The sequence below is a fragment of the Sitodiplosis mosellana genome, unplaced genomic scaffold, assembly GCF_009176505.1.
Source record: "Sitodiplosis mosellana isolate CC-2019 unplaced genomic scaffold, AAFC_SMos_1.0 Smas_scaffold_1, whole genome shotgun sequence".
In the NCBI taxonomy this organism is placed as follows: Eukaryota; Metazoa; Arthropoda; class Insecta; order Diptera; family Cecidomyiidae; genus Sitodiplosis; species Sitodiplosis mosellana.
The window spans coordinates 3,328,643-3,349,258 of NW_022595244.1; the positions used below are offsets into that span (position 1 = coordinate 3,328,643).

A 20,616-nucleotide genomic window follows, 5' to 3' on the forward strand; every position below is an offset into this window, starting at 1 on the left:
ATACATTTCCCCATTGAACAATATGAGTCGCTCACCTCTTTTTTTCCACTTAACATTCACCGCATCTCTTACTCACTCGCACCAACTCACAAACACACACACACACAGCTCGTTGCTCTATTCAGTTTCTATTCTATATTCTTAGCGCGCATACACAAACGGTTCTTGAGCGCGATCATAGTTGGCTTGATCATCGTAGATGGTTCGCTCGAGCGCTGAATGTGTATGTATGTGTTCTTTTTTTGTTGAGGCATCGAGTAGTAAATATGCTACGTGAATGGCAATGATCATGATAATGATTTTTTTTTCTGCCGTTCATACTACTCTTCTTGGCTCATGGTTGTGTCTTGAGCGCGTTTTCTGTGTGAAGTGTGTAAAGAGGGCATAAAAGCACCAACCATTCGTCATTTCAAAGTCATTGTCCATGATGCAACCGATGGTTCAACATCACTCTTGTACACTCGACATCAGCTTCAATCAGTTGTTTTACCTACAATTTACGCTTCCAAGTGAAGAAGTACTGGAGTGAAAATCTCATTTTGTCATCAAGTTTTTCGGTGAATTGTCGGATTTTGGTTTATTTCGGTTTGTGCAGTGAAAACAGTGAAAATTCAAATCGAAAGACATACAAACATTACTTCTGGTTTTGGATGTGCCACGGATTTTTCCATTAACTTTCAAAAAACTTTGACAATTTTGTTTTTATTGTGCAAACATTCAAGTGCAAAAGTGCTGCAATCGAGAAAGAAAAAAGAAAATTGGTGATTGCATTTTTTTATCTGTTTTGTTTTTGTTTTCGAAAGCTGAATGCACCGAAGCAAAACCGATTTTTTAATCACAAAATAACAAACATACACACACCGAATCATTGAGAAGGGAAAAGAACAAATAGTTTTTTTTCTGTTTGTTTCATTAGAGTCGTGAAAATTGTTTCACCATTTCACTGCAAAAATCGTGACTATCGCCTGGATATCGCGTGCGAAAATATTCCGCTGACGACCCAATAGTTGAATTACGATTTATTGCCGCTGATTTTTCCGATTATTATTGCTATTTGGAGAAAAGAACGTTAAATCGTGTGATTGTGGAATATAAAAAGAAACGATAAACAATATCTGGTTGGTGTGCTGAAGTGTAATTGCATTGAACGAGACATTTTTTTTTCGTTGAGCTGAAATCGAGCGAGAGAAAATTGGTTGATTTATGTGTGTTTAGTAACAGGTGAGTTAATCCCAGCATTTCATTGAAAATCATTCAATCAATTTTCAGCGATTTGAACCATCGAATTTCAACATTTACATCTTGTTCCACTTGATTGATCGCACAAAATCCATACTCTCGTGCCATATGCTTCTCCATCACTTAGTTCCAGCGTCGTCGCAAGTCGAGCCATTAAAATTTTACACATTCTGCGGGAATACCTTAATTAATTCGGTTTCACGGTAGTGTTTCTACGTTAATTAAAACTGAAATAACAAACATTTCACTTTGCAGTAATTGATGAACCAAATCCATTGGCGTCACGATCGCTATTCCATCCCGCACACGATTCAATATATGAAATTGGCCAGAACGTGTAAAAGAATGTTCTTCATTCCATCAGTGTTGGCTACAGATGTTGAGATATTTTGTTTTTCATTTCTGTGAGAAGTTCAAAACACCTTCGATCATTGTTCAACCGATTAATGACGATGACGGTGAAACGGTGGTAAAAACGGTTCACCTCTCTGTATACACATATCAATCAAATGAAGCAGAATGTGAAACTTCAAGCCCGTTTTACATTCGATCGTTTCTATCGAAAATCGTGACTAAATCCATCTTCATACCCGCACTGCATATGGTTTTCATCTCATTTCAGAAAAAGTTTTACCGTCATCTCAGAAACCGTTTTTCCTGCCCAAATCAGAATTAATTTTTCAATGCGATGCGAACGGCATTAGGCATCGAATAGCCACCATCGAATGACCATCAACACACATACAGACCATTTTCAATTAAGTTGTTTGACAAGTGCTCACTTTTTATTTCGTGTATTGTGTTGATTTTTTCGGGTTTGAAGAGTACACATACGGGAAAATGGTGTAATGGATGCTCGCGCGGTCGGTCAATGGCTGGCGGCTAGACAGCATTTATGACCAAATAAACAGACAAACGTCCGTTTATTTATTCGCTTCAAACTGAAAATAGACATGCCATTAAATGTTTGTGTGCATTTTATTTTGTTTATTGGCGGCTTTTGTTTTGTTTTGTTCTGATTGAAATGAAATGGAAGAAAATTACACGTAATTGAGTTTGTCCGAGAAGCACATAGCCATCGTAATTTTGTTATCAAACAAAATCGTTCAATCAAAAGAGAGAAAAAAAAGAACGGTTCTATTGCTCGTTATTATTTACTCGACCCGTGATCAAATATCAATCCAATTAAGTGAATGCCGTAATAATTTCTCTCACCAAGAATTGGATGGAAGGTCGACAGAAGAGAAAGAGCAAAGGCAAATGGAATGAAGGCGCGACCGTTTGGATTCTAAGTCGAGTGGCTGAAATTCCAATTAAATTCTATTCGATGGCATTACAGAAAACGCCAATCAACTGACAAAACCGGACAATAAACCCATCCTGTCGCCATTTAATCTGCCTTCGTAGCAGATTTTCATACTTACACTTGAACACTTCCGTCATGCATTTCAAATCGAATGTGTTGGTATTCTTTTGTCTTCTTCTTTCTTTTGCAACTTTCAAATATCGCAGCGGTGCTGGAGATGCTTGAAAGCGCAAGCATTCTATCGCTGCGAAAAGAATTTAAATCGCGCCAGAGCAAAACATTCATTTATCAAAATCAGTGAAAATAGTATTTCACAAGCGAAGCGAAAAACAATGAAAAACACTTTCTACGATGATGTTTGAGCCATCCGAAAGTTTGTCTGAAATAAAAGTGCCAGTCTAGCGTTAGTCTATTCATAACAAGTGGCATTGTCACAATTATCATTGCGATAATTTATCACATACTCAACGAACCGGTCATGAAGTGAGTACGCGAAAACCGGGCCATTTTGGCCACATGTTAGCATGGAAGCAAATTCACACACAAAACACGAAATAAAAGAAAGAAAATGAAATTCTTGGCACACATTCGGTTTTGGCAACGGAAACCACTTTTATAATCAAATCAAATAACAAAGCAAAATGAAACTTGCGCACGCACTTGCAAATCGGGACACAAGACCAAGAAAGTCAAGCGTGCTACAGCAAAGGCAGCAAAAGCAGAGAAAAAGCAACAATTTTAGTGTCGTTGCAGATCGTAATGAAACAGAATCTGATATACATACACACGATTCGTGCACGTTATTTGTGTGACTCGGTGACTCGCCAGTTTCATCTTCAGATGTTGAATTTATTTGCTACGTATTCGCCATCAGACCATTGTTTATTCATTGAATGAATGAATAACACGAGAAAATATCCAGCTGAAATTGGAATGAATGAATGAACTCTGTACACGTGCATTGTAAAAGTCATTTAATTTGTTGCTAAATTATATATTCGCGATCTGTGAGCATGTCATCCCAGCTGATCTTTAACTCATGCGAAACAAAGCAAAAATCATAATAATTTTCTACTCGAAACAAACAAGTGATCGAATTAAACTGGGTTAAATGCGAGCACTTGTATTGTATTGTGTCCGTTCTAATGTAAATTCAATGGATAACAGCGAGAAAAAAAAAACGAAACTGAACATGTTCCTGCTACGACCTGCATACACGGGACTCTCTTCACATCGAGCGAAATCCCATCGTATCGGATTTGCAATGAAAAAGCAAAGCGCACAGCAAGTGAAGAGTGAACAAGGCCAAGAACAATTGTTCGAAAGAGGGGGGAAATTAAATATAAATCAGGGCACGAAAGAACAGCCGCAATTAGTGCAATTTGAATAAGACAATAACATCAACGACTTGATGTTGTCGACGATGAAGACGACCCACTGTTCTGCTGAACGCAACCAAGTCATTTGCGTACCCATGAACACAGGCCCAAAGTATTGGTACTCTGACATAGAAATCAAGCAAAATAGACACACAAGTGATTGGTGCCGGTACAAAGGCTGCAGTCTGCATCCATTATACGCATACTATAATTAATTTGAGATTTGCAATCGATATTTTTCAGTTCGGAAATAAACGTCAATCGTAAAATAACTATAACAGTCATGGATTGTCCAACTGGACAACTCGCTAAGATTTCTGTGTGCCGCTAGCACATAGAGAAGCGATCGCTCTCACACCATTCGAACAATTCCAAAGAACTAGCCACATCGCATTGTTCTGATATACCGAAAAAAAAACATAACAACTACAACAGCAAGCGAAAAAGAAGAAAAAAAATTAATTCCATTGACAAAGAGTGCATTTAAATTATGCGTGTCTTCCTTTTGTTTTCTCAATGTATTTTGCCTCGTGTTTTTTATGAGTAATTTAGATGTCAGAATGGACGAAGGCACGAAGAAAAACACTCTTCGCGTATGCAGTGGCTGTCTGTGTTTATTAGCAGTAGCGACTAGAATTTTGAATAATTCTATACAAAATTAATGAGATTGTCCATATGTATGTAGAACAAACGAACGAACGAACGAACGAACGAACGAACGGAAAAGAAAACAACAGATACATCGATTGCACGCGCGAGTGCGCTCTATGTGAATGGAACGAATAATGCGTTTGGGTGCAAGTCAACACTCAAATAGTACAAATCGTCTTCGTCGTCTTCATCATCATCATCATCGCTCACCATCGTCGAGCCCATCATGCAGTCACAAGTGTACAACACGCAGCTCACATACACCTCACTCACAAACCCAACACATCCGCACCATTCTCCAATCCATTCGAACAAATGCACAATTAATTAAATTCATGTTTTGATGTTAAACAATTTTATTTATAGTTTTCTTCTTCCTTTTTTGTCACACATTTGTTGATGCGCTATCAAAAGATGGTGGATAAGCATATGTAATGATACGAATTGCGTGCCTTAACTATCAAATGATTCGGATGTGTTGAGATGCTGAATATCTGATTTTTAAATCTTTTTTTTCTCCTGTTTTTTTACTTCTGTTCATCGGTTGAGTGGAGATTTTTATCGGAAATTGCAGTTGGTGCAATGACAAAATACCTTTGAAAGATCGATCGAAACGATTTTTTCCCCCTCACTGGCTGTTCTTATCGCTGTCCGCTTTTTTATGCTGATCAATTTCCAATTTATGCACATAAATACAAATAAAAACGGAGTACAACATCGACAATATAGAAAAGAAGAAAAAAAGAGCGAGTGAATATCATTCGTAACGCAGCCAATCAAATGGTGAGTGCGTTCTCATCGAAAGAATGGAACACAAATAGCAGCGCACCACAAAGAAGCAACAGGTGTAAACGTAGCGCCGATTTGAAAACAATTTTTCTTTCAATTCGTTGCTATATTGTTCTCTCTCGACAATTGTGAAATCAATCATCGATCATCAACCATGAGTTTGGACACCACCACTGGAATAATGAGCTGAATTAACGAATCTACAGCAGCAACAACAAAAATCCATATACAGAATTTCCTGTGCATCAGTTCAGTAATTGATTTTGATTAAACTCATCTCGTTGTATCCCCACAGAAAAATAATGACTTTTTTCTGTTTCCTCCGGATTGTTCTGAATCCAGTCAATTAAATCGAAATAGGGAATATCCGAAAGATTATTCATTCCGTTTGAAAATTCTATTTTTAAATATTTCGAGATTTTAAGAGCGACAATCAATCGAGATGGGTTTGACTTATGTGTGATATGTTGCTCATAACGGGTCCATCACTATTTATGGCTATCTACGATTTATGGTTCATCGAAACAAATGCGTGCCTTTATATGCATATCAATTGGACGAAATGGGTATTTCCATCGAGATAACGGCAAACGGCGAGACAAGCGAGAAAGAAAGAAAAGAGAAAAAAAATCACAGAGACAACAACGAGCCAAAAAAAAAAAAAATGCTGTTCAAACAGTGAAACATCCAAAAGTGGTATTTATTTGGAAAACAAGCAAACACAAATATTGAGAATATCATTACCTTTCATCTCTCGCTGTTATTTGCTCTCAGCATATATTTCTCCGGCTTTTTCTTCTTCATTTTGCTCGTTTGTGTGTATGGTTTTTTGTTTCTTCATTTGTTCGTGTTGAAATGCTGCTTTTGCTGGCCAGTTTCTTTCGTATTGTTGTCATTTGCTGCGCATTTATTGTGCTGGTGATTTTTTTCTCTCGTTAAAGTTTCTCATCATTTTCGGTATTGTTTTCAAATGGTTTGAGATTTTGTTTATTGACGAACAATCTTTTTACTTCGTTTTTTTTTCACTGAAAAGAGCAAAATAAAATAAGCCATTATACATCACGAATGAAGTTGAGTGCTCCGAAAACAAGCATTAGAAATAAGACGATATTTTTGTTTACATTATTTGATTCTAATATGTTGAAAGAGTTTCTTCAGCGGAAAGAACGTATCACAAGAGAGCCATGGATTTGGTCGGGTCAATTTGCTGCTGTGTGTATAACCATTCGATTAACTTCAATTTGGCTTGAGATGTGTGTGCAACGTCTCTCTTTCTTTCTCTCTCTATTTCTCTTTCATTCGGCTTTTCGAATATCGACTTTTTTTTTCTTTCGCTTTTAAACCATAGAAAATCCCAATTGCACTACTGTTCCAGAAGGCGGTTTTCAGTTTTAATGGATATTAAATCGCTGCGGGGTATTTGATTCATTCGACTAGATGAATGGTTTGCTGTGTGGTGCACATACATGCTAGACACACAAAACTCGCCGCCGCCACCATCGCCGTCGTCGTCAATTGATTTCTGTAGTCGGGACCTTTTTCGGGCCAAGAAAATATGACTTTCGACATTTGCACACGCGAACGATCAACAGCGATTAATTCGTAGCATTTTTTTTCTTCTTCTTCATCCAAATCTATTAGAATATGGAAAGCAATGCTTGGTCTATGCTGTCGGCCAAACGCTGACAGTCAAACTATTTTCGAACAAAAGAAGTACCTGGTTAGCAATCGAAGAAAAACTAAATTCCAAACTATAATCGCGAAAGGGCTCAGCCGCTCAGCGCTTGAAAGACGTTGTCGTTCGCGTGAATGCATCTATGCACTCTTACTTGTTCCATTGCCCCGGGCATTTTCTATTATTTCGTTCATTGATCTGCATAATCGAGAATTTACCCGGTTTTTTTTTCTCTCTCTCTCTCGCCCATTGTCGTGAATTGATAAGACTATGCATTCAAATGGGAACACATTTCTTTTTTACTCATTGGCTTTGATTCGATCATCAATTTGAATTATGGTGCATGACATGATTTTTTCTTTTCAGCTTTGGAGCAACGAAAATGGCAAATCACAATGCAAAAATTCATTGCATCGGTTTGCAATAAGCCAAATCACTTTAATGCGCCATAAAAATTAAGAAAAGTCAAGCTGACGACACTTCAGTGCAAACATCATTTGAGCGCTCGCAGCGCCACGAACTCTCGTGTCATTTTGTATTGACTTTTCGATAGTTCATGAGTTCGCCGTAGACTTCGTCAAAACGTGTCGTCCCTTTGAGAAAAGTAGCTTTTCTACAGAGAAAACGAAGCCATTTTTGATCTCGACGCAAAAGAAATGTGATTGAGATGGAATAAATCGAATCAATCGGTATGAGCGTAATTCTTCTTAGCTTGAGCAATTTATTGGTCAAAGCACACAGCTCTTTTCCTTACAAATCGAAAAACACAAAAAAAAGAACCCATAAACGTTTTAGAATCGAGAAACAGAGATAGACACGATGAAATGGAAATGAATGTCAATAATAAAACTAAATGTGATGCACAAAAGCGGAGAATAATGGCGAACAACAAAAAACAAGAGCTTCAGAGGAAGAAATGGATATATTTCGATTTGATAGCTGTGTGCATCTTCAGTTGTACTTATTAGTTAGTTGAATGCGACTCCCAGGCTGCTTGATTCTTGCTTTGTCATCTCGCGCTTTGTGTGTGTGTGTGTTTGTTGCGTTTGGAACGCGTACGCGACTTGCAGCATCAATTGGTGTGTTTGAGTCAAGCCAAAAGAATAGATGTGATGTTATTTAATGGCACTCAAACTGCATCCATTCCATTGCACTGTTTATTGCTTCGTATGCTACCTTAAGGCAGGAACAATGCATAATTTTAACATGCATATCTGCGCCTTCTATCTCATCTCATCAACCATTATCGTCATCATAATGGAACCGAGGCATAATAAACCTAGAACGAATGAACGAACAAACGAAAAAAAATACAAGCAACACCATCTTCAAGAACACATCGAAGCAAAGGGAAAAGAAGAAAAAAACAATCAGACACACAGAGAACACATAATCGACTAGTATGTACAATGAGACCGAGAACTGACTCAAACACTGACGGTGTAATGATTATGCTACACGTTCTACTGTCTATCTTTGTCTATCTGTTGCGAGCAGCATCGTCAGTGCCGCCGTTGTATTTACTGAGAGACAGAGAGAGAGAGCGAGCGGTGTGTGTGTAAAATAGTGCGCACTGCAACCATTCGACTTCGATTCATCGTTCATTTTGCATCGTTTCAATAGATTTTCTAGCATCAGTAATGAGACTAGATGGGCTATGTTTATGTGAAGCTCCGATTTTTACATGGACTTCTCTGTCCCTTTTCTTCTCTCTTCACTGCCAACCAATGAGAGAGAGAGAGAGAGAGAGAGAAAAAGCATAAACGCTTGGAGGTTCAACGAACCCCATCCACATTTGTATTCGAAGCAGTGTACTTCTTTGCTAGTAGTGCTCTCTCATTCATCTCTCTTTCTACATCATTTGCTCCCTTTCGATCACCTTTTTTGTTCATCTTCGCTTGAATTCTCTCTCTCATCCAAGAATTTCTTCGTAGTATTTTTGCTACATTTATCGCTCTTACACTCGCTCTCACTCAGTACTCGAGCAACTTCGAAGTGCTTTATCTGCCATTGGATTTGCTCAACAAAAAATAAACACACCGTGTTGTGAATTGTCTGTTGTTTGGTATATTACATGATTGTTTCTCTGATCTTTTTTCTCCAGCCGTTTTTTCCTCGCTTTTTTTGACCGCGGAGGAATCGGTCGTTTATCAATTCTAGTGCTAGTACAAATGCAAGAAGATGCGCCTTTGTTTACTTATTATTATTATCAATGTAAACCAGAATGCTCCAGCTCAATAACGCGCGCAACACGTGAGTGTTCCGTTTCAAATGAATTATTATTACAAACGTTCGGCATCTTTCACAAGGCATTGAAAACGAGCGCAAGTCGCAGTTTCATGGCACTCCATCGATGGTTCGATGTGCTTTTTCTTTCTCTCTCTCTCTTTGGTTTTTCTTTTCAACACAGCCAAGTCGAAAATATCAGACGCGCATCTATTGAAGTGCGTTCATTATTTTCTATCGCCTTTCATTGATCAATGCTACACAATGGCAATGCAGCTAGAAAATTTGCTATCTGGTGAGGAAATTGGTTTTCCGAGCAAATTTGATCGAAACTCACTGGATGGCTGAGCATCTTAGTTTTTCAAACAATCGCACAACAACAACAAACTAACGCGAAATGCATCAGAACGATCACGACTGAAATCGAAATGAACGTTTGCAGAGAAGAAAAATTATTATGAATCGATATTGATAAAACGAGGCATATATTGAGAATTCCACGGATGGACGGATATATATCTCGAAAAATTGTGTTGGCCGCACATATTTCGTTCTGGATCACGTGCATTTTTTATAATTAGGAAGAAAATGGTTTGTGCTTTCGTTTGAGCCATGATAATCGCAAAAACCAACGAACAAACGAAGGAAATAATAGCGATGAGTGCAATTTGTTGTGTTGCAGAGAAAAGTCAATGTAATGGCCAGAGCTTGTGCATGGACCAATCAAATATATCGTGTGTTGATTCATGGAGGCTAACCGAAAATTGATTTTGAATGGTCTGCCGATTTGGTCTTCTGGACGTTTTTTTTTGACAAAGTCATGTAAATTCAATCAACTATGAGCGTTGTTAGTGGGAGTTAATTGAAAATAAAAACCAAACACAAAACATAGCATGAATTACATGGAAATTGGCAACGGCGGCACGAACTACATGAATGTGGTGTGAGCGCACGATTATTTGATTACGAGAATTTTTTTTTTCATTGCATTATTGGCAAGAGATAGGCAAACCGATGCCAAAATGACCAATTCTAATTTAATCGAAACAGAAACATTGAATCAGTTTGCTTAGATCTCTTTCTCCCATTCTGATTCTGTCTCTCTCTCGCGCTCCGTTGTTGGCCAACAGAATGGATGAGATTTGAAACGCAAATTGGTTTTCAATTGGATTAAAGACTCTCGGCACACATGAGATTAAAGCGGCGATTACAAAAAACCGCATCGTTACCAATGGCTTTGCAAATTGCAAACGCACATTCGGTCCATTATTCGATGCGAGTGTGTGTTGTAGCCAAATGTAAATCGGGTTATGGGGCTATTTTCCGGCCATAGATGTATCTTAGATCTCTATACTATAATGGCCCCATCGGCATTGATTGTGTCTGGCGATTTGTAACAATGGCCCAATCATATTAAAACATACATGAGCTATTGAACATTTCATCGCACTGTAAATTACATCAGGAGAAACAAAATCTCTCATTTCAAATCACTAACAGAAAATTTATGGCGACCATTGAACAGGCGAAATGCCTTTCCATTGTGTTACTTTCAGCAATGTTCTAAATAATGTTTTGTAAACAAACTAACTTCAACAACAACAACAACACCAACGAGAAGAAAAAACTGCCCTTTTTTTTCTTTTTCTCTCTCTCTCTTTCTCAATTCTTCAATCGTTTTTTTATTCACATCGTATTCTGTTTTTTTGCGGTTGTTCATTCTTCGTGCAAATTGGCTGGCGTAATAAGATATTGGTGTAATGTAAGAATCACTGGGTGGATCGATTTCGCCAAGTGTTCCATCATCAATAAATGTCACCGACAGCGCGCACGTCGGGCTGTAGTATGCCAACAACAACGAAATGATAGTTGCTCGCAGCAGTGGTAATAAATCGGCGAAGCGATAAATTATGTCGGCACGTAATTCAATTTTGAATTGTTCGGTCCACAGGTGGTCAAAAAATTTATCCAAAACGGAAATCGAAACAAATAAAAACAAAACACTTAAAATACAAGCCGGCGAAGAGTGAACAAGAGCAGAGAATCTTAAAATAAATCGATCTTAGAATGACGATGAAAAGACAATGGTGTTCACACACATCGGACTCGGATGTGATGACAAAATAGGTGGCCGATCATTCATTTTGTGACAATTGAGAGTGCAACTTAATGCTGAATTGACAGTGCGTGAGCAAATAAATCCAGAACTAAATGAATTACTGAAAGAAAAGGCCACCAAAGAATGTCACACACACCGAGAGATGAAATGGCTGTGAAAGTGATTGAATGTATGAGCATGTGCGTGTTCGTTCGCTCGCTTGCTCTGTCAATGTAAATAGTGAAAAGTCAAACGAATGTTAAACATTTCATTTTGTCGTCTATTTACATACGGTTTTCGAAATACAGATATACATTCTCTAAATTACATTTGAGTTGACAACAAAAAAGCGTATAATGAACTGAATTTTGAATGTAAATCGTGCAACATGACTGAAATGGAATGTAGTGCGTAGCATTGGTGTGGCGAGTATTTTGCAACTCGTTCAGTACTTGCACCCGCATTTAAAATTCACGTCATCGTATTGCCGTAGATAATTGAATTTAGCAATTATTTATCACATTTTTCGTGCAGTCATTAACCTTCTCAGCCGGATCGATATCGAACGTGGCTGGCAAAGTGAGCGCTATGCGTGGAATGCAATCCATCGTTGCCATTGCACCGATTGCAGCAAAAGCATTCACGAAGAAGACGGGAAAAAACAACAACGAACTCAACTGTACCGAAGCTTCAGTAAATATTTAACAGCCATTTGTTATTTCTGCTCAACTTCACTTTGTGCAATTGCGACCAATTTTCCCTACGCCGCTCTTGACAATTGAACGAAATGTAGATAATAAAGTCAGTCGAAGCAATTTAGGTGGAAATTTTGCGCTATTACGAGAGATATTTGAACATCTTTTCAATCAAACTTCAAAGAAAGAACCAACAAAACGTTTCATTTCGCTTAATGGCTTCGTGTGACTGTCTCAATGACGCTTGAAATCGTTTATGATTTTATTAGCTCAAATAATATGCAGTCGCTGTTTGTGAGAGCGAGAGAAGAAGAAAAGAACTAATTGCCAAAGATGAAACATGACCAAAACGATTGTCTACACAACAGAAGAAAACTGAAAAAAATTGACGAATGGCAAAAAAAACAATGACAAAAAATTCAAAAATGAAATGGAAGAAAGCAGCACAACGAAGACAAACGTGCTCAGAAAAAACCAAGACAATTGTGAATAGAAGTGAAAAAAGCGAAGAGCAGACACAAGTTCCTGTTTTTTTGTTACATTTCATCGTACTTGTTCATCGTGAGCTTCTTTTCATTCGTTCTGAAATTCAATGACTTCATTTTTAGCTGGTTCTTGTGGCGCTTATGATTTGTTTTTTAATTTCACGTGCGCGTGGCTTTTTTTTCGTGCTCTCTTGTTTGCCATGTGTGAGAAAAGAGACTATTTTGCTTGATGACGACGCCATGGAATTTGGCTTATTGACTCGGGCCATGACAATACAAGTCGGCGTACAAAACACGGCGTTACAATTAATTCAACGTGTGTTCTCCAAATGACATATCAACAAGTAGATGCGGTTGCGTTGCTAATCAGTTTCGTGGGCTCTTTTGTAGTGGTCGTGCCTTTCAATTTGCACCGGCTTTTCCACATTCTGTTGTTGCTGCTTTTTTTGTCTTTGTCAGAAATAAAATCGCGAGAGCAACAGCATCTATTGTACAGAGACGATCTGCGATGCGGTTCGCATTCATGATTTACACACAACAAACACTTTTGCACCGTTAGATCGACGTTGAGAGGATCGTGCGAGTCGAGTTTCGATGCTGTTGTTTTTTCAATTTTTCTTTTCTTCAATTGCGTACCGAAACAAAATTTTCTTTTCATTCGGCGGTTAGACCATTTTTTTATGCGCAACGCACGTATTATCTCGCCTCATAAAAAGAACCGTTAGCCAGTATTACATGTGCTTATGTCGCGAAAGTGTTGTTGTTGTTCGAATGTTTTTTCCGCCCGGTCAGGAGGCATAGCGCAATGAAAACGATGGACAAACGAGCGAAAAAAAATTGGAGGAGAGAAAGAAAGAAAACATGAAATACCAGTGCCCAGATCCATTTCAATAGTTGGAAGGTTAAAAAGAAATGATTCATAAACACTCGGAATAATAACGCATTCTACTTTATCATTTTTGCTTGTCATCGACAAGCCGCACTTAAGAGAGTGCGAAGAGAAGAAAAAGAGAAAATAGCCCAACGAAGATTATGCCCAATGCGAACACCAACATATGCCTGACATATTCTCATCACATTCTCCACTCTTTGGCAATGGATTTATTAAAAATTATTTTTTTGAAATGCGCAAACTGTTTTTTTTTTCATCGGGCCTCTTCTACTGTCGAATGCTAAATTAGATTCTATTCCAGGCATTTCTCTCTCTCCCTGCGATCGCATTACACCGATGTGTGTGACTTGGCAAAAATTGGAGAACGAGGCGTTTTTTCCATGACCCAAACCGATGATGATAATAATAATCATAATTTTGGCGTATTCATCGTTTAAGATTCGAAAAGAAGTTAATAGTTTTGTAAATTCATTAAAACAAGGCACACGTACGCTGACCGTTGAACGGCATTTTTCATTTCGTTTGTGTCCATTCCGTACACACTGGCTCGGTTCTAAGAATATTACTCATTGCATCGTTCGCATTTCGAGAAAAAAAAAACCGTCAATTAAAATCCAATTTGTGACGAAAACGAACTGGCGGATGAATTTCGAATGAAAAGTCATAAAAGGTGAGATGAGAGCGGGAGATGTGAACGTAAAAGACCTCCGAATCAAAAGACCAGTCGACCAATCGATATATTTAATCCAGAGGAGAAACTGGAACGAACTGAATTGTGAAGTCGTACACATTTGAACGTCATTCATTAGCTACTTTGACGGTAATTCTCTCGGCATTTTCTCGTCTCTTTTTTCTTATAAAACCCAAATCCCTTTGAGAGACAATGACAAGGGAAGACAAAGCGCACGAAGTACGGAATGATTTTTTTGTTAAATGAAAATCTTTTGTCTTTTAGTTCAGAGCAATAATAAAGCGAGACCGAACTGAAATTATCCATTAATTGGTACTTTGGATTGCACCGTTTCAATGTCTATTCAGTTGGATGGTCTTCGGTTTCCGATCGAGCAGAGTGTGCAATGTCTCCTCACACAATCGCATTGAGCGAAATTCAAAAGTCTTTGAAATTGACCCAATTCCCATTATTTTGTTCTACATCACGAAGCAAACATTTCCAAGCCACTTTTTTTGCGCTTAAAAATCGCATATAACCTAATGACAGAGTTCTTGTGCTGTCAATCATGTTTGAAATGTAGCGACGGAACGAAAGTTGTTTGTTAAAGTCTTGAAAATCAAGACGGTAATTTTTGTCCATCATTGCACGCTGACATGGAAATCGAAAAGTGAATGAAAACCGAAAAAAGCAAGTGAACTCCTTCAATTTGACGGATTTTGTTTGCACAATCGAAAAATTGCATGTCTTTCTTTTATGCGATGACGACCACGACTACGACGACATAGAATTTTCAACGCGTCTAGACACGTCACACCGTGTTATCACCGAAATCTAATTTCGTTTCATTGTCATTTTGTTTATTCAATAAATTATTCCCAGTCTGTTTTTCCATCATAGACATAATTACTAAGCCAAAAATAGGTGACCAGCGCCGGTCGACATAGACAAGTGGTACTTTTTCCATTTACAATCGAAAATAAATGGGAAATACATAAATCTTGTTTGTAAGTAGAACATCGTTAAATTGTGAACAAAATGATAAACACAATTTTTCTTTCTCACTCAACAATGTCGATCTCGTTTCTTTTGTTGATGGAATTCTTTTGTGCTTAATGAAACATGTGGTTATAGGCACAAATACTGGCGCTGAGCATCAAATACGAATATTTGTTATTGGTCATTTAGTGAATGTCTCTCATTTTGGGCCGCGAAAAAAAACGATGCCGAACTATAGAATATACGCGATGAGCGACTGACGTTACGCATTGATGAGAAATGCGAATGCGAACGTGTATGTAAAATAAATCGGCCAGTCATCTTCATCATGGTACAAAAAGTCCTGTTATAATGTATGTATATTCATGCGAAGGTCTTGCGGCGCGTTTCATTTATGTGATTTTGATCTCTTTTCGCTCTTTTTTTTCCATGTTTGCTCCAACTCAATTGTGTGCACAATCGATGATCTACATTATTGCTTTGATAAGAGCTTGGAATGAAAAAAAAAATGTAAATCCATTTTCATCGCTTAAACACACGTATTACTTGCGCTTGTCCCAACCGAGATTATTCGGGTGGAAATGTTTCATCCACATGCGTTCAAGAGAAGTTTTTATGCGCCCCAAAAATGCTAACTGTTCATTCAAACTTAATTCTCTGTCGTGTGGTAGTCGTTTTTTTACTGCTTCGGCATTGTGATGCACTCAAAGAGTAGCTCCATGTAGTGCGACAGCAGCTTTAATCGTTGTTGGTTTTTAAAATCATGAACATAACAACAGCTAGATCACACAAAAGAGATTCTTCTAACATCTTCATTCTGCATTGCGGTGCTTTTTTCATTCGTTCTTCGATTAATTTGAGATTCTACATGCGTGGAAAATAATGTATGAAACATAAAAACGCGCTAGCGCTCGCGCTCACCGACGGTAGCAATGTGAAAATAATGTAGAATATGAAAGAATTTCGAGAACACCCAGAACGCATGCACACAAGAAAAGCATAGCGGATCAAAATATCATAGTTACTCTCAGCGTTTTACACGAAAATTTTATGAAAAGAATTGAAATGGCTTATGAACGAAAAGCAAAAAAAAAACAACAAAAATTACATCGACGAAGAAAATAACAGCAAATACGTGAGCAAGCTGGAACACACCGTATTGAATGAGTACATCGCTGCACTTTTTCCCTCTTTGAAGGAAAAATTCGTTGTGTATCTCGTTGTTGTTGTCTTTTTTTGTTCGTTGTTCAGTTGTTCTCGCTTGATTTTCTAATTGAAACTAAATCAGACAAAAGAAAACATCAAGAATTATACCGTTAGATTTTGCTGTTTAGCTGCAGCTAAAACTGATATAACAATGCATTACCCATTTCACATTGAGCCGAGCTATGTGCCAAAACCATTCTAACCACGTTCTATCCAAGCGATCTATTTTCCCCATTTTCAAAATGAGATGACAGAGAATGAGAGCTGATTCTTTTCAATGCATCAACAACTACACAAAAAACCCATTGGCATTGCTACCACAATTGATACATGTCTAAATAGCTTTTCATTTCCACTGCATGTTAATTTAATGATTTCGATCTAAAAAAATTCCATCTTTTTTTCCTATTTCCAGGTAATTTTCAATTCGTGCTCGATATAATAAATTCTATTTGGAACTATTTTTAACACGAAACAAAAACTGACGGCTTAGTTTTTTCTCCCCATTTGGCGTCGCCATTCAAATGGAAACGGTAAGCATTTGTCTATTGTCACACTGTGATTGAAAATGTATAAATCCATTAATTTAATCCATATACACACAACGTTGAAAATGACGGAAATTATTTTCGCTTTATACTTAGCCATGCACACAAGTGCACACAATGCTCTGAAATCAACCCGTTTTGAACTTTGCATGCTTTTGTCCGGCAAAAATGTAATATTCACTGCATTGTTGAACCACTCGAATGAATATTACAATGGACCGCATGAGGAACTCTCTCGCTCTCTTGCTCTTGCATTGAGTCGTCTGCGGACAGGCCGCGCCACTTGTTCACCGAAATCAAAATAGGGAAAAACAAGAGACACTGACCTTTACTCTCTCTCGGTCTCTGTGTGTGTAACTGAATTATGAACGATACTAGGAAATTATTGAAAATGGCAAAATTAAAAAGTGACGTGAACGCTTGTACATGTTTATCACGAAAATATTATTCACAGCAATACAAATTGAACAGGTGCTGAAATACACAAATCAAGAAACAAAAAAGCGGTAACAAACGGCGACCAATTTGAAAATCAGATTTATGGCAAAAGCGACTGAGGCGAGAGCAGACAGAAAAAAGGTAGTGAGCAACATTAGTCGTGTGTGTTGGGCGCTTTTTTCAACCTTCTTTCTATGACAACGCACATGGTTACGGTTGTTGCGATTATTATGGATCCGGACAGAAAATGCTGGATGAAATGGACTCATAAATTTCTCAACAAACTTGATCCAAATGAAATGCGCTGACAACCGAATGAAAGCAAAGGTAAATGAAGAAAATGCCAACATACAACGAGCGCAGTTAGAGAGAGGAAGAATTAGATTGTTCTCGAGTTGATTTGAGGTAACGAAGCGAGTGAACTGAGAGAAAGAGAGAAAAAAACGCACTCGCTCAATGATGAAATGATCAAATGCAACGAAAAAAATAGACTGGCTGGAATGCAATGCATGGATTCCAAGCGGAGAGAGAAAGAACAAAGTAACCCGAAGCTCTCACACAACCAGACCAAATGTAACGTAAACTATTTCTGTCGCAATATTTTCATTTTGAGCTAGCCAACGGGACGAAATGTGTATACGTTCACTCCGGCTATTCTCTCCTCTTTTTTTTCTCTCTCTATCGATTTCCTTTCATTTCGGTTCGTTCACTCGATGACAACGGCATCGTGCATTTTATGTTCGCTCTCTTTCACTCACTCACTCACTCGTTCCACTCCTTCGGCCGATAACATTTCACTCTGGTTTTCAACGCGCTCATTTTTTCCTCTCGGCTACTTATTTTCACATTTGAATTTCATCATGGTTCGTTCTTTTCTTTTTCCTTCTTGATGCTGTTGTGTTGCAACAGGAATTCGATGGGCTATAATTACAACATTCAAACAGTGTATTTTTTTTTTCAAATGCAATAGAGAGAAAAAGAGAATACTTTGTACTATTTTGCAATATATCGTGAGGAAAATGTTGCCTGCAGAAATGAAACCGCTGCATTCCATTAGAGTTGTATGGTAAATCAAAACAAGCGTTACCATTGTTTCAGCAAACTCATCTGGAAATGTGTTGTCACTCTTTTTTGGTTGGTTGGGTTTGTTGGTACATGTTTTAATGGAAGAGACAAAGTATCATTTGCTCTTGGGTTTATTGTGGTTTTGTCCATATTTCTCCTCGTTCCTCGTGCACACGATTGCAATTATAACCGTTGTCTATGGAATAATTTATATCGAGCTAAAATGAGCATCGGCCAATCGACACATCTCGGCTAATAAGAACCCGAAGTGGTCCCGTTACATTTAGCCGATCTGATTTTGTAATTAATATCGATGATGCTAATAAGTCGCATGAGAAGCTGATGACAGTACGACCAATGGAATATTGATTTTTTTCTTCTCTCTTTTCCGTTGTGATGAAGCTGGCTCACTGCATCCGGATTCAATGGGACTTTGAAAATTTATCGTGCGAAACGTGGCGGAATGTATGGCTACAAAAAACGACAACTATTATAACCTGAGCTGCAAAGGGACAGGAAGTAATGCTGCAGCGAGAAAATGAGATTAAATCTAAACTTTTCGATTTCTTTCAATTCCGCTCATTCTCATTCGACACATTTGCCGCTTGCATGGGCTTACTACATTCGCCAATAAAATAGAATCTCATCAAGATAGCATGGTCATAAATTCCATTAGAATTACAGTGATTGGAATCGGGAAACCGCTGCGACTGCGGCAAACGAACCACGAGCCCTCACATAATAATAACAATATTCATGCTCTTTTTCACATGTCCTAGCGTATGTGTGTGGGTGTGTGTGTGTGCTAATAAGGAAGGGTTTTTTCTCACCTCAAGAACAGAGAGAATTTGATTGGCCGCCAAAGAGAAAATACATCTCTTAATTATATTGTGTGCCATAAATTACTAAATCATTCTACGGCGATTCACTTTTATTATTCAAATTTCACCTCGGCGTCTCGAGCAAAGCCTGCTGAATCCATGCGTAACTATTAATGCTGAGAGCGCTGTGTGTGTGTCTTGTAAAAAAGCAAAAGAATTATGGCCGTACTTCGCAGCCAATGCCAACAGCGGTCATAAAAAATGCATTCTTATCTTCGACAAAAGAACGGGACAGTGTGACAGGTGCGCCGGTAATTGCATGGATTAATTAATTTCATGAGTCGAATGCATTTTCTGATAAGATTTATGAGTCATTTGCCCAGCCTCGTTGATGTTTGCGCTGTTCATCATCGTTGTTTTGCCATTTTGAGCGAAGAGGGAAATTGACCAATAAATTGAGATGGAACTTAAGAATGAAGAATTTTGTTTGATTACCTGCGATAAATTCCGAAGTGCACTTCGAACAACATGCTGTTCGACACAGCACAGACGATGTACGATTAGCGCCTGGATCGGGAAAAAGAATGCGCACATGGATGAATCGGGATGACGAAGAAATCATTAATTTTGACTTAATTAGCATTGTTCGGAATGGTTGAACTCATGTGCACACAAATGATGTTGATTTTAATGATTATCGCATTTACGCGATGCTTGAATTCAACAAATAAATCAAGTGCGAAACTGCAGACGGTAGCATCGGAATGGTCCTCTTTTGAGGTTTTATTTAACAAGTTTTATTGAAGAGCTGTAAATCCATTCCTCGACTCTGTACACACTTTTGTTAAATATTGATTTTTCAAATAAACCCAACGCTATTCAGACAGATATCCAATTTGAACGAGAACAAAGGAACCATTTATTTTATTTAATCATTATTATCACAATGTTGCATCAATATTGACACAAATCAACGAGATGTTGGTCATTTTTTTTTTTTGGTTCATGTTTTATTTAAAATGGAATTAAGCGACAGGGAGTGTTTGAGAGAGAGAAGGAGAGAAATTTCAACCGTCAATTTAAATTTACACGATACAAATCGATTTAGTTCATGTCATCGAATGAACCAATATTTTCCATGAAATTTATATTGTTTCAAATTGATTAAATCGTTCGATTTTACGTTGCATCCCATTTTTATCGAAAATTGCAAGCAATTCTAATTCAAAATAACGATGTTTACTGAATGCAACCGCGATTTTCATGCTCGAAGCGATTTTCAAACAGATCGTTTGGTAAAATGGAAATACAATGAAGCAAAACAAATATAACCTCTTTTGTGTGCACAAACAAACTGAAAATGATTCAATCATTTAATGATTGAGTCAGAGAGAGAGAGAGAGAGAGAGAGAGAGAGAGAGAGAGAGAGAGAGA

The 20,616-nt window shown here is 37.9% G+C and overlaps 1 protein-coding gene across 2 annotated transcripts in view; it reads left to right on the forward strand.

Moving 5' to 3' along the window:
• Positions 1 to 440: 440 nt before the first annotated feature.
• Positions 441 to 20,616, forward strand: part of LOC129569321 (uncharacterized) — a 57,878-nt gene continuing 37,702 nt past the window's right edge. For both annotated transcript variants that reach the window (XM_055448057.1, XM_055448067.1), the window contains exon 1: positions 441 to 1,221. The gene's annotated coding sequence lies outside the window, so the exon portion shown is untranslated. The remainder of the gene's footprint in view (positions 1,222 to 20,616) is intronic.